We start from the raw sequence: 15435 nt of genomic DNA, 5'->3' as shown, positions 1-15435 counted from the left end.
TAAAGAAAGAGATGACCATAAAGGTACAAGAAGCCTACAGAACACTAAATAAATGGGACCAGAAAAGAAAATGCTCTCATCACATAATACTCAAAATACTGAATGCACAGAACAAAGAAAGAATATTAAAAAGTTGCAAGGGAAAAGGACTAAATCACACCAGACTTCTCAACAGAGACTATGAAAGCCAGAAGAGCCTGGTCAGATGTCATGCAGACCCTAAGAGAACACAAATGCCACCCAAGGCTACTAAACCCAGAAAAATTCTCAATTAGCATAGATGGAGAAACCAAAATATTCCAGGAAAAAAACAAATTGAAACAGTATATTTCAACCAATCAGCACTACAGTGGATCCTAGAAGGAAAACTCCAATCTAAGGAAGATACCTCTACCAAAGAAAAGACAAGATATTAAACATCTCCCAACAAAACCAAAAGAAGAAAATCATAAGCACATAACTATGTACAAAAACATAACAGGAACCAACAGTCATCTGTCTATAATATCTCTCAATATTAATGAACTCAACTCACCTATAAAAAGACATAAGCTACAGATTCAATGCAATCCCCATCAAAATATAAATCCAATTCTTCAGAGAGTTAGACAGAAAAATTTGCAAATTCATCTGGAATAACAAAAAACTCAGGATAGCTAAAGCTATCCTCAACTATGATAAAAGGACTTCTAGGGGAATCACTGTCCCTGAACTCAAGCAGTATTACAGAGCAATAGTGATAAAAACTGCATGGTATTGGTACAGAGACAGACAGATAGACCACTGGAATAGAATTGAAGACCCAGAAATGAACCCACACACCTATGGTCACTTGATTTTTGACAAAGGAGCCAAAACCATCAAATGGAAAAAAGATTGCATTTTCAGCAAATGGTGCTGGTTCAACTGGAGGTCAGCATGTAGAAGAATGCAGATCGATCCATGCTTATCACCCTGTACAAAGCTTAAGTCCAAGTGGATCAAGGACCTCCACATCAAACCAGATACACTCAAACTAATAGAAGAAAAAGTGGGGAAGAGTCTTGAACACATGGGCACTGGAGAAAATTTCCTGGAAAAAAAAAAACACCAATGGCTTATGCTCTAAGATTAAGAATCGACAAATGGGATCTCATAAAACTGCAAAGCTTCTGTAAGGCAAAGGACACTGTTGTTAGGACAAAGCGGCAACCAACAGATTGGGAAAAGATCTTTACCAATCCTATATCGGATAGAGAGCTAATATCCAAAATATACAAAGAACTCAAGAAGTTAGAATCCATAGAGCCAAATAACCCTATTAAAAAAGGGGTTCAGAGCTAAACAAAGAATTCACAGCTGAGGAATGCCGAATGGCTGAGAAACACCTAAAGAAATGTTCAACAGCTTTAGTCATCAGGGAAATGCAAATCAAAACAACCCTGAGATTTCACCTCACACCAGTGAGAATGGCTAAGGTCAAAAACTCAGGTGATAGCAGATGCTGGCGAGGATGCGGAGAAAGAGGAACACTCCTCCATTGTTGGTGGGATGGCAGAATGGTACAACCATTCTGGAAATCAGTCTGGAGGTTCCTCAGAAAATTGGACATTGAACTGCCTGAGGATCCAGCTATACCTCTCTTGGGCATACACCCAAAAGATGCCCCAACATATAACAAAGACACATGCTCCACTATGTTCATCGCAGCCTTATGTATAATAGCCAGAAGCTGGAAAGAACCCAGATGTCCCTCAACAGAGGAATGGATACAGAAAATGTGGTTCATTTACACAATGGAATATTACTCAGCTATTAAGAATGAGGACATCCTGAGTTTTGCAGTCAAATGGCTAGAACTAAAAATGGCATCCTGAGTGAACTAACTTAGACCCTAAAGGACATGCATGTTATATTCTCACTAATAAGTGGTATAAGCCAAAAATAAATGTAAAAAGGTGAACAAACTGAAGGGCCCAAGTGAGGACTCCTCAATCCCACTTGGGGAGGGAGAAGAAAGCAACCACAAGGGGGTTGGGAGGGCAGGACAGGGGAAAGAAAGGGGATGAGGGTTGGGAGAGAGGTGAACATGATCTAGTATTGAGTGGAGGAAAAGGCCTGAGGGCCAACAGAAAGAATGGAAATAGGTGACCTTGGGATGAAAGAGGATGGGTGGACCCTCTAGAATGTACTAAAAACCTGGAAAGTGAGAGACTGTCAAGACTCAAAACGGTTGGACCCATGCCCTACAGTGGGGACAGGGAACTCATAGGTCTACTTCCAGCAGAAAGACAGGGCATCAAGTGAGGGATGGCATATAGCTATCCCACGGCCAAAGCTCTGACCCATAATTCTTGTCTGAAAGAACTGCAGGGACAAAAATGTACAAAAGCCTGAGGAAAAGAAGGTCCAGCAACAGGCCCAAAGTGGGATCCAGCTCAGGGGGAGGCCCCAAGGCATGATACTTACTGAGGCTATGGGGCCCACACAAAATGGGACCTATCCCAACTGGCCTCTGAAAGATCTGGCATGCAGCTGAAAGAGTCAGATGCACATATGTGCACCCAACCAATAGACAGAAGCTGCTGACGCCTCTGGTTGAATTAGGGAAAAGCTGAGGAAGCTGAAGAGTAGGGCAACCCTGTAAGAGAACCAGCAGTCTCAATTAACCTGGACCCCTGAGATCTTTTAGACCCTGGATCACCAACCAGGCAGCATACACCAGCTGTGAGGAGGCCTCCAACACATATACAGCAGAGAATTCCCAGATCTGAGTTCAGTCAGAGAAGATGCACCTAAACCCTCAAGAGACTGGAGGCCCCAGCAAGTTTAGAGATCTAATGGGGTGGGTAGGGTGGGGACATCCTTGTAGAGATGGGTTGAGGAGACAGGGTTTGAGAAGGGTAGGGAGGAGCAGGATGTGGAAACAGTGAGGGTTGGGGATGGACCAGGGATGGGAACAATATCTGGAGTGGATAGATAGATAGATAGATAGATAGATAGATAGATAGATAGATAGATAGATAGATAGATAGGAACTGAACCAGTTCCACAGCTCCCTGCACCAAAATTCCGTGGGGGAGAGAGCTGGACCTTCTGAAAAAGAAACAGTCCTGAAAACTCAGAGAAGACTATTCTCTGCCCATATTCCTGACCAAAGAGGAAAGCACCTAGTACCCTCTGTGCCCTCTGGGGAATCAGGGGCAGGACCCTTCATGTTTCTGCTTGTACCAAGAGTTGAAAGTCAGTTGACAGGAGTGCCTACACACCGGAGAGCAGAAGTAAAACCAACTTTTCTGCACTAAGCAACCTGCCTGGAGGTTTCAGGTCACACAAACCCAGGAGCAGCTCTCCGTTCCCAGATCTGGCTGAAAGAAAACAGGTCTATAGGAGTGCTGACACACAGGCCACTGTCAGAAACAGCAGGACAAGCTAACACCAGGGACAACCTGATGGGGAAAGAAACTAAGCAACAGAAACCGAGACTACTTGGCATCATCAGAGCCCAGTTCTCCCACCAAAGCAAATACTGGATATCCCACCACACCAGAAAAGCAAGATTTGGACTTAAAAAAAATCATATCTTATGATGATGATAGAGATTTAAGGAGAACATAAATAACTCCTTTAAATAAATTCAGGAGAACACAGGTAAACAAGAAGGTAAAAAAAAAATCCCTTAAACAATTACAGAAAAACACAGGAGAAGGAATTGAACAAAACCATCCAGGATTTAAAAATGGAAATAGAAATAATAAAGAAAGCACAAAGGGAGACAACTCTGGAAATGGAAAACCTAGGAAAGAGATCAGGAGTCAGATATGCAAGCATCACCAAAAGAATACAAAAATAGAAGAGAGAATCTCAGGGGCAGAAGATACGATAGAAAACATCAACACAACCATGAAATATAATGTAAAACACAAAAAGCTCCTAGCCCAAAACACCCAGGAAATGCAGGACACAATGAGAAGATCAAACCTAATAATAATAGGTATAGAAGAGAGTGAAGATTCCTCAACTTAAAGGTCCAGTAAATATCTTGAACAAGAACCTCAAGAAGGACATGACCATAAACATACAAGAAGCCTACAGAACTCCAAATAGATTGAACCAGAAGAGAAATTCCTCCTGTCATGTAATAGTCAAAACACGAAATGCACAAAACAAAAAAAGAATAATAAAAGCAGTAAGGTAAAAGGGCCATGTAACACATAAAGACAAACCTATAAGAATTTCTCTCACCAGAGACTATGAAAGCCAGAAGATCCTGGGCAGAAGTCAAAGAAAACACAAATGCCAACCCAGGCTACTATATCCAGCAAAACTCTCAATTAACATAGATGGAGAAACCAAGATATTCCACAACAAAACTAAATTTAAACAATATCTTTCTACAAATACAGCAATATAAAGAATAAAAGATGGAAAACTCCAACACAAGGAGGAAAACTATACCCTTGACAAAGCAAGAAAGTAATACCCTTGAAATAAAACCAAAAGAAGAGAGACACACAAACATAATTCCACCTCTAAATACAAAAATAACAGGACACAACAATCACTATTCCTTAATATCTCTCAACATCAATGGACTCAACTCCCCAATAAAAAGACAAAAAATAAAAGACTGGATATGGAAACAGAACCCAGCATTCTGCTGCATACATCTCAGGAAATACATCTCAGAGACAAAGACAGACAGTAGCTCAGAGTAAAAGGCTGGAAAACAACTTTCCAAGCAAATGGTCTGAAGAAACAAGCTGGGGTCACTATTCTAATATTGAATAAAATCAACTTTCAACCAAAATTTATCAAAAAAACGTAAGGAAGGACACTTCATATTCATCAAAGGAAAAATCCACCAAGATGAACTCTGAATCCTAAATATCTATGCTCCAGATGCAAAAGTACCTACATTCATAAAAGAAACCTTACTAAAGCTCAAAGCACCCATTGCACCTCACACAATAATAGGAGATTTCAACACCACACTCTCATCAATGGACAGATCATGGAAACAAAAATTAAACAGAGACATAGAGAAACTAACAAGTTTATGAACCAAATAGATTTAACAGATATTTATTTATAGGACATTTCATCCTAAAACAAAAGCATATACCTTCTTCTCTGCACCTCATGGCACTTTCTCCAAAATTGACCATATAGTCAGTCACAAAACAGGCCTTAATAGATACAAGAAACTGAAATAATCCCACGCATCCTATGAAATCACCATGCACTAAGGCTGTACTTCAATAATAAGAAAATGACAAAACGCCCACTTACACATGGAAGCTGAAGAATGCTCTTCAGTGATAACTATCCAATGATAACTTGGTCGGGAAGAAATAAGGAAATTAAAGACTTCTTAGAATTTAATGAAAATGAAGGCACAACATACCCAAACTTATGGGAAACAATGAAAGCTGTGCTAAAAGGAAAACTCATAGCTCTGAGTGCCTCCAAAAAGAAGCATACATCAGCTTGACAGCACACCTAAAAGCTCTAGAACAAAAAAAAAGCAAATACACCCAGGAGGAGTAGAAGGCAGAAAATTATCAAACTCAGAGCTGAAATCAACCAAGTAGAAACAAAAAGGACCATACAAAGGATCAACAAAACCAGGAGCTGGTTCTTTGAGATAATCAACAAGACAGATAAACCCTTAGCCAGACTAACCAGAGGGCACAAAGAGTGTATCCAAATTACAAAATCAGAAATGAAAACGGAGACATAACAACAGAAACGGAGGAAATTCAAACAATCATCAGATCCTACTAAAAAGGAGGCTATAGTCAACAAAACTGCAAAACCTGGAGGAAATGGATAATTTGCTAAACAAATACCAGGTACCAAAATTAAATCAAGAACAGATAAACCATCTAAACAATCCTATAACTCCTAAAGATATAGAATCAGTTATTAAAAGTATCCCAACCAAAAATAGCCCAGGGTTTAGTGCAGAATTCTATCAGACCTTCATAGAAGACCTCATACCAATACTATCCAAACTATTCCACAAAATAGAATCAGACAGAGCACTACCAAATTCCTTCTATGAAGCCACACCATTTTATACCTAAACCACAAAACATCCAACAAAGAAAGAGAACTTCAGACCAATTTCCCTTATGAATATCGACGCAAAAATACTCAATAAAATTCTGGCAAACCGAATCCAAGAGCACATCAAAACAATCATCCACCATGATCAAGAAGGCTTCATCCCAGGGATGCAGGGATGGTTCAGTATATGGAAATCCATCAACATAATCCACTATATAAACAAACTCAAAGAAAAAAAACCACATGACTTCAATAGATGCTGAGAAAGCATTTGACAAAATTCAATACCCTTTTGTGATAAAAGTCCTGAAAAGAACAGGAATTCAAGGCCCATAACTAAGCATAGTAAAAGCAATATACAGCAAACCAGTAGCTAACATCAAACAATATGGAGAGCAATGTGAAGCAATCCCATTAAAATCAGGGACTAAACGATCCTGCCACACTCTCTCCCTACTCATTTAATATAAGACTCAGAGTCCTAGCCAGAGCAACTGGACAACAAAAGGAGGTCAAAGGGATACAAATTGGAATGGAAAAGATCAAAATTTTGCAAATATGATAGTATACTTAAGTGATCACAAAAGTTTCACCAAAGAACTACTAAGCCTGATAAACAACTTCAGCAAAGTGGCTGGGTATAAAATTAACTCAAACAAATCATTAGCCTTCCTCTACTCAAAGGATGAACAGGCTGAGAAAGAAATTAAGGACATGACACCCTTCACAATAGTCCCAAATAACATAAAATACCTTGGTGTCACTGTAATGAAGCAAGTAAAAGATCTGTCTGACAAGAACTTCAAGTCTCTGAAGAAGGAAATTGAGGAAGATCTCAGAAGATGGAAAGATCTCCCATGCTCATGGATTGGCAGGATTAATATAGTAAAAATGGCCATTTTACAAAAAGTGATCTACAGATTCAATGCAATCCCCATCAAAATACCAATCCAATTCATCAAAGAATTAGACAGAAAAATTTGCAAATTCATCTGGAATAACAAAAACCCAGGATAGCTAAAACTATCCTCAACAATAAAAGGACTTCAGGGGGAATCACTATCCCTGAACTCAAGCAGTATTACAGAGCAATAGTGATAAAAACTGCATGGTATTGGTACAGAGACAGACAGATAGACCAGTGAAATAGAATTAAAGACCCAGAGATGAACCCACACACTTAAGGTCACTTGATTTTTGACAAAGTTGCTGAAACCATCCAATGGAAAAAAGACAGCATTTTCAACTAATGGTGCTGGTTCAACTGGAGGTCAGCATGTAGAAGAATGTAAATCCATCCATTCTTATCTCCCAGTTCAAAGCTCAAGTCCAAGCAGATCAAGGACCTCCACATCAAACCAGATACACTCAAACTAATAGAAGAAAATTAGTGGGGAAGAGCCTTGAACACATGGACACTGAGGAAAATTTCCTGGAAAAAAAACCACCTAAGATCAAGAAATTAACAAATGGGACCTCATAAAACTGCAAAGCTTCTGTAAGGCAAAGGACACTATCAATAGGACAAAATGGCAACCAACAGATTAGGTAAAGATTTTACCAGTCCTAAATTGATAGAGGGCTATAATATCCAAAATATATACAAAGAACTCAAGAAGTTAGACCTATAGAGCCAAATAACCCTATTAAAAATGGGGTACAAAGCTAAACAAAGAATTCACAGCTGAGGAATGCCGAATGGCTGAGAAACACCTAAAGAAATATTAAACATCCTTGGTCACCAGAGAAATGCAAATCAAAACAACCCTGAGATCCCACCTCATACCAGTCAGAACGGCTAAGATCAAAATCTCAGGTAACAACAGATGCTGGCAAAACGTGGAGAAAGAGGAACACTCCTCCATTGTTTGATTTATTGCAAACTTATACAACTTCTCTGGTAATCATTCTGTAGGTTCCTCAGAAAAGTGGACATTGCACTACCTGAGGACCCAGCTATACCTCTCCTGGGCATACACCCAAAAGATGCCCCAACATATAACAAAGACACATGCTCCACTATGTTCATAGCAGCCTTATTTATAATAGCCAGAAGCTGGAAAGAACCCAGCTATCAAAACAATGACTTTATGAAATTCATAGGCAAATGGATGGAACTGGAAAATATCATCCTGAGTGAGGTATCCCAAATCACAGAAAAACACACATGGTATGCACTCACTGATAAGTGAATATTAGCCTAAAAGTTTGAATTACCCAACATACAATCCACAGACCACATGAAGCTCAAGAAGAAGGAAAATCAAAGTGGGGATGCTTCACTCCTTTCTAAAAGGGGGAACAAAAATATTCATAGGAGGGGATATGGAGCAAAGTTTGGGGGTTGAGGATTTAGCTCAGTGGTAGAGCGCTTGCCGAGCAAGCGCAAGGCCCTGGGTTCGGTCCTCAGCTCTGGGGCGGGATGGGGGGGGGAGTTTGGAGCAGAGACTGAAGTAACTGTCATTCAGAGTTTGCCCCACATATATTCATATATACATATATACAGCCCATATATATACAGTCACCAAAAGTAGATAGGATTGAGAAAGTCAAGAAGACACAGCCAGATCATTTCAAATAGAGAGGAGAATGCTAGCTGAAACCACTGAACTGAGAATGGAGTTGGAGGAATTAGAGAAAGGATTGAAGGAGCAGCGGAAGGGACCTGCAACCCCATAAAAACAATAATGCAAATCAACCAGAGCTTCCAGGGAGTAAACCACTACTCAAAGACTACACATGAACAGACCCATGGCTCCAGCTGCATATGTAGCAGTGAACAGCCTTGTTGGGCACCAGTGGAAGGAGAAGTCCTTGGTCCTGCCAAGGTTGGACCTCCTAGTATAGGAAAATGTTGGGACTGGGGGAGGGGTTAGAATTGGAACACCCTTATAAAAGAATGGGAGGGAGATGGGATAAGGGGCTTATGTCTGTAAAATACCCCAAATCAGAACTAGTAGTATTTAGTTGCATAACTTGTACATATCAGAATAAGTGAAACTGAACCAGTTGGATGATTTAGCAGAGAAAAGCATCTGCTACCAAGCTTTATTATCTGGGATTCCTGAGACACATCTAGTAAAGCAAGCAATCCTGCTTCTTCTTATCTCCTCACCACAGGTGCCATGGCATATTCATGCATATGAACACATAATTTGTAAAAATAAATAAATAAATAAAAAATCAGTAACTGAAACTAGCAGTAAGACTTGAATACTGATAGTATAACTGACAGAGTTACCAATAAAATTTCGGCCAATACTAAGGGAATTTTGTACGAAATGATATAAATAAAATCTGACAACAAATTTTGTTGAAATAGTTCTAAATCTAATTTAAGAATCAGAATACTCAAGAAATATTATACCTATTCCATCAAACAATGAGTTTTCTTCTTGTGGAGTCAATTCAATTTCTTCTTCATCCATGGCTTTCAGTTCTGATTAAGTCAGCTCCTAAACCAGGGAATAAATATCAAATATTGATTTCTTCTATATTGCATATTAAAATGTCATGTTTACATATCTGAAGCACTCATTTTCAATAACCTATCAACTGCAATAAAAAGGAATACATAAGAAAACACTATAATTAGAAGTGAAACTAAATCAAAGTACTCTTTATGATTTTGCTGTTTTAAATATTCCAGGAAGTAAGTCCTAAGTTTTTTTTTATTTTAATCTTAAGAAAAATTCAAATTTTACATAGAAACAAATATTACATTTTTTCAAAATAATATACAGAAACATCTCTTTTTTTTTTTTGGTTCTTTTTTTCGAGCTGGGACCTAACCCAGGGCCTTGTGCTTCCTAGGCAAGCTACTGTACCACTGAGCTAAATCCCCAACCCTCAGAAACATCTCTTAGAGGAAAGTTTGGCAAAATTTTATTACATCTATATATTTAAAATAGTTTTTAGTCTTGTAAATTATAAATTCAATTATAAATTTCACATTATAAAATGGTAAAACAAAATTCCTAATTAAGATATGTACACAAACGGTCCATCCTAATTGACCTTCTAATTACAGAAAAAGTATATTTGTAAGAGTCTCTGCTTTTGCTTTAACTATATGGATCATAAATGAACTGATCCTAGATATCATAATTATAATTCATGTCTGAAACAAGAAAGACAATAAAGTCTTTTTGTACCTATTTACATAAGTGTCACTTTAATGCTTGAAGTAATTTTCTAAATTTGGTTTAGACTATCATGAGAAATAGCCAGTTTACATAGACAAAATTAAACACAATTTTTATATTCTGTTTTAATATAACATTGAAGATGTCTACTTTTTCTACAAATACATTATTAACCTTCTTACATTTACCCAATATTTACCTTAAAATTTTTACTTTTGTATGTCTTATATAGGCATAAGTACTAAAGTATTAGTGTTCAGGTCAGAGGACAACTTGTAAAAAGTGATTCTCACTTTCAAACATATTAGTACAACTCAGATCACCAGGATAGTTGTCAAGGGCATTTATAAAATGAGTCACTGCATTTTATAAAAACTTTTTATAGTACATTAGATTCAGGTCGTTGTTGTTGTTTGGTTTTCTGAGACAGTGTTTTATAAATCTAAGGCTATCTTATTTTGTGGTGACCAATTACCTTGATCTTCTTATCCTCTGATAATGAACTCTGTGGTGCAGAAATTTTCGGGCATAAGTCATTATCCCCAGGGCCTTATGGATGCTAAGTAGGTACTTTACCAAATAAATTGCATTGCAGTTCAAATTCATGTTTCTGTTTCAAACTAAAAGCCAGATAATTTTTTGTCTGAACTACCAGTCCTCTCATAAGACCTTGGTTTAAAAACTAGGACTAATTTTTAAAATATCAAATGCTGTTTGTTATCATGCTTGTTTTTGGCCCTAACTTACTTAGAGCCTGATAATTTTTTTTCCCTTTTAAGACAGGATTTCTCTGTGGAGCCCTGACTGGAAGAACAGGCTGGGCTTGAACTCAAGAGAGCTACATCTGCCTCTGTCTCATGAGTGCTGGGATTAAAGGCATACACTACAATCATCCAGCTTTAGAGCCAGATTCTTAATATTTCAACAATAGAAATTCAGATTTATTCACATCCTTTTTCTCATTCATCCTGCCTTCTAAAACCTAAGAGACTGGGCTATCTTCACCTTTCTAGTGCCTCATGACTACACCTTGTACTTTCTCATAAGGTCTTATCTATTATACTTTATACTTCTTATTTTAGGGGATCTAATAATATTCTCCATTATAATTATTTCCACCCTGTATCTTATAAATTCCATATACAATATAATGTAAAATACATGTAAAACGAGCGAATTTTCTAAAACAAAATTTAAATAATGAAGTTTTCCATTTAAAATGTTTAACTTAATTCAGCCTCAGACTGTATCTTGTATTCTGAGATGTATTCTCAAGTCATTCACCATAGTCCAAATAACTGTTCTTTGTTTCCTTTTATCTTCAGAGAAAAAGAAAAAAGAAAAATTGCAGGTGCCAAAAAAGAAATAAAAGGGTGTCATCAAGATTGCTAAGGTACTTATTATGATTCCAAGTATGAACTTTGATCCCAGGAACTACATGATAAAAGGAGAACTGACTCCTGTATGTTAATCTTTGACTTTTACATGCGTATTTACAATGGTATATACATACTCATATGCAATACATGGGTTTGTGTGAACATACTAATACAAATAAATGTCAAAATAAATAAGGGGGATTGAAAAAGGCTCAGTAATAAGAATACATATTGCTTTTGCAAAGGACCTGACTTCAGTTCCTAGTATGAAAACTGCCTATTAATTTCAGCTCTAGGGAATCTGATTCTACTTCTGGATTCTGCTGACATATGCACTTCTGTAAAAATCCTTTTCAATAAAAGATAATTAAAAATAATAAAAATCTTTTAGAAAATTGAAATACAGTGTCTCTCTAAATTCACAATTCTATACTTGGTTCTTTTTTTTTCTAATAAAAAGCCTACATTATCATATGGCATCAATTCCCATCCCCCAATATGTTTTTTCCTTCTCTATGCAAACAATAAAAACTACTAATAAAAATTTTCTTTCTTCTGAGTTTCCATAGCAACTAACCATGCCTTAGTTTTTAATAGAACTTTCCTTGGTTACATATGTTGAAAATTGTAAAAGTCTTTCTAAAAATATTTTTTAACCTCCAGAATCTAAAGTTTTCCAGATACTACAATCATGTAAACAATATATTTTGATTTTTAAAGCTGTATGTTTGGAGATGGAGTGACAGCTTGGTGCTTAAGAGCATGTACTGTACTTTCAAAGGATTCCAGTTTGGTGCCCAGAAACTATGTCAGGAATGGTGGTTCATGGTTATCTGTTACAGATATCTGCTTCAGAACATCTAGCATCTGCTCATAGGTTCCTTGAGCAGCCTCACACATGTGAAAATGCCCATAATAAGACATATGTGCACACAAAATAAAATAATAACCCTTTAAAAACAAATATTGATTTTATTCATTTTTGAGAAAAAATATGTTTTATGCTATCCAATGCTTTCAAATAAAAAGTTCTGGACTATAATGTTAATATTTGGTGCAGGAAAAGAATGGCTCAGTTCTTAAGAAAATGTACTGCTGAGGAATATCAAATGGCTGAGAAACACCTAAAGAAAATGTTCAACATCTTTAGTCATAAAGGAAATGCAAATCAAAACAACCTGAGATTTCACCTCACACCAGTGAGAATGGCTAAGATCAAAACTCAGGTGACAGCAAATGCTGAGGATGTGGAGAAAGAGGAACACTCTCCATTGTTAGTGGGGGTGCAGACTGCTACAACCATTCTGGAAATCAGTCTGAGGTTCCTCAGAAAATTGGACATTGAACTGCCTGAGGATCCAGCTATACCTCTTGGGCATATACCCAAAAGATGCCCCAACATATAACAAAGACACGTGCTCCTATGTTCATAGTAGCCTTATTTATAATAGCCAGAAGCTGGAAAAGAACCCAGATGCCCTTCAACAGAGGAATGGATACAGAAAATGGGTACATCTACACACAATGGAATATTACTCAGCTATCAAAACAATGACTTCATGAAATTATAGGCAAATGGACTGAACTGGAAAATATCATCCTGAGTGAGGTAACCCAAACTCAGAAAAACACAGTTGGTATGTACTCACTGATAAGTGGATATTAGCCCAAATGCTCAAATTACCCAAGATACAATCCACAAACCACATGAAACTCAAGAAGCAGGATGACCAAAGTGCAGAGTCTTCAGTTCTTAAAAGAGGGAACAAAAACATCCATAAGATGGGATATCGAAGCAAAATTTAGAGCAGTGACTTAAGGAATGGCCATTCAGAGCCTCTTCCACATGGGGCCTGTATATATACAGCTACTAAAATTAGAAATGATGGATGAAGCTATGAAGTTCATGCTGACAAGAACCAGATATAGATCTCCCCTGAGAGACACATCCAGAGCATGCCAAATACAGAGGTCAATGCTAGCAGCAAATCACTGAACTGAGAATAGGACCCCCTGTGGGGGAATTAGTGGAAGGACTGAAAGAGGTGAAGGAGCTTGCAACCCATAAGAACAACAATGCCAACCAAGCAGAGCTTCCAGGGACTAAATCACTACCCAAAGACTACACATGGACTGACCCATGGCTCAAACTGCATATGTAGCAGAGAATAGCCTTGTTGGGCACCAATGGAAGAAGCAGCCCTTAGTCCTGCCAAGGTTGGAACCCCCCAGTGAAAGGAAATGTAGGGGGAGTTTGAGGGCGATGGATGGGAAGGAAACATTGTTATAAAAGAAGGGGAGGGGAAGGGGCTTATGCACAGGGATTCTGAGAAAGGAAAATAACATTTGAAATGTAAATAAAATATCTAATAAAAAATAACATAGATAAATTTAGCCTTTACCTGTTATCAAAAAGAATTCATTTTACAACAGAAGGATATTACTACAGAAAACCAGAACCAATCAAAATGCAGTCATGAATTCTAATCCCAGTGTATACATCTTCAAAACACTTCCACACCTGTTTTGGAAATATTGTGGAAAAGAGCCTAAGGGCTAGAGGATCAGAGTTTGCTCAGAAACTATGCCTTCTAGTAATATCAGAGCTACACCTAATGTATCACCAACATGACTGTCCAATCATGAGCTAAACTAGGATGCCACCAATGGACATACCAAAGTGTCTGGGTATAAGGTCAGGAGGTCAAAACCAAACCCAAATAACTACAGGCAATAGACAAAAGCTAAGATTAGGTTAGTTCTTCTACAGCAAAGAGAAATTAGTAGTCCAGTGACAAATAGCCCTGAATACCTACATACAAGTAACATTAAACAAACTTTTTTTATATTCATACAGACACACACACAGAGACCATAGACATGCACAAGTAATAACAATGAAAACTTAATTTGAAGGATAACATGGGGTAAATGTGAAAGTTTGAAGGAAGGAAAGAGGAAGTAGAAATGTATATACTTATCTTAAAAAGAAAAAACAGGTGTGCTTTATTTTTTATGTGGGACAATTTGTATTAAAATATGCATATTCTCTTAATTTTCACCTAAGATAGTATCAACTCAATTTTCAGTTAAAGATATTAAAGCTTTAAGAGCTAATAAATATATTTAAATACATGGACATAGTAAAATCACAAAGAACAAAAATCGATCTTCTTTTACATTTCAATATATAATACTTTTTACTCTCATTTTAAATCCTACACAGTATTTTCTATTGATTTATTTTATACTGTGTAAATGTTCATATAAGTCCTGGCAGTTTAAAGGTTGTAGAGAAAAGCAAAATGCTTATAAAAATACTTTTAGCATATCACATGCAGGAAAGCCTCAACTTTGAGACCAGGATGATTTACATGTGTTGGAGCCAGCAAACACTATATAGAAAAAAAAATCAAAAACAAATATAAACAACTAAGAAGGTCAAATAATTGTTAGTTTCTTATTTACTTATTTAACCTTGGAGACCAGGAAAGAATTAAATATAACTGAATGGCTCTCCAAGTAAAATTAATTAGCCAATCTTAAAATATTTGCTAATCATATACAATATATGTAGCCTTCTAATGAAAACAGGGGGCTTAGGGTTATCTCCTTTTTCTGCCCTATATGCAATTCAACTACATAATGGCATTTTAAGCTGGATCAAAAATAAGTAAGAAAATAATTTAGATGCTGTTTAATCAAATATAGGTTGCTTGAACTATACTAACAACCAATTACTAGATTGTATGGAAAATTTCCCCTTTTTCCCCTCATTTTTGAAACTAGCTCCAAATTCTACTTTTCAAAATAAGGATTTTAATTAAATAAACAGTGAAAAACAGCACCTTGAGAGATCT

The sequence above is a fragment of the Rattus rattus genome, chromosome Y (genome assembly GCF_011064425.1).
Source record: "Rattus rattus isolate New Zealand chromosome Y, Rrattus_CSIRO_v1, whole genome shotgun sequence".
NCBI lineage: Eukaryota > Metazoa > Chordata > Mammalia > Rodentia > Muridae > Rattus > Rattus rattus.
The sequence above is the reverse complement of the archived record's forward strand: the minus strand, read 5'-3'. Positions refer to the sequence as shown.